Raw genomic sequence first — 695 nt, forward strand, 5'->3', positions numbered from 1 at the left:
CTTCTTCTTCAGAAGATGCCTCTTTAGTACTGTTGGATGCATTTTACCATCCATTCAGACTTTGAGAAATCATGTTGACTTGCTGAGTCAACATTTTGTTCTGAGCCAATATGGCATTCAGAGCATCAATTTCAAGAACTCCCTTCCTTTGAGGTGTTCCATTACTCACGGAATTCCTCTCAAAAGTATACATGAATTGGTTATTTGCAACCATGTCAATGAGTTTTGAGCTTCTATAGGCGTTTTCTTTAGGTGAATGGATTCACCTGCAGAATGGTCCAATGACATCTTAGAGAATTTAGACAGACCATAATAGAATATATCCAAAATGGTCCACTCTGAAAGCATGTCAGAAGGACACCTTTTGGTCATCTGCTTGTATCTTTCCCAAACTTCATAGAGGGATTCACCATCTTTTTGTTTGAAATTATGAACATCCACTCTAAGCTTGCTCAGCTTTTGAGGAGGAAAGAACTTAGCCAGGAAGGCCGCGACCAGCTTATCCCAGGAGTCTAGGCTATCTTTAGGTTGTGAGTCCAACCATGTTCTAGCCCTGTCTCTCACAGCAAAAGGGAAAAGCATGAGCCTGTAGACTTCAGGATCTATTCCATTAGTCTTAACAGTCTCACCGATCTGCAAGAACTCAGTTAAAAACTGGTAGGGATCTTCTAATGGAAGTCCATGGAACTTGCAGT

General features: G+C 41.0%; 1 non-coding gene across 1 annotated transcript; it reads left to right on the forward strand.

The window, feature by feature from the left end:
• The first annotated feature begins 342 nt into the window (after positions 1 to 342).
• LOC127745068 (small nucleolar RNA R71) lies at positions 343 to 450 on the forward strand. Its single transcript, XR_008006258.1, has one exon. It is a non-coding gene; the product is annotated as a small nucleolar RNA R71 (small nucleolar RNA).
• Positions 451 to 695: the final 245 nt, after the last annotated feature.

This window comes from Arachis duranensis, chromosome 2, assembly GCF_000817695.3.
Source record: "Arachis duranensis cultivar V14167 chromosome 2, aradu.V14167.gnm2.J7QH, whole genome shotgun sequence".
NCBI lineage: Eukaryota > Viridiplantae > Streptophyta > Magnoliopsida > Fabales > Fabaceae > Arachis > Arachis duranensis.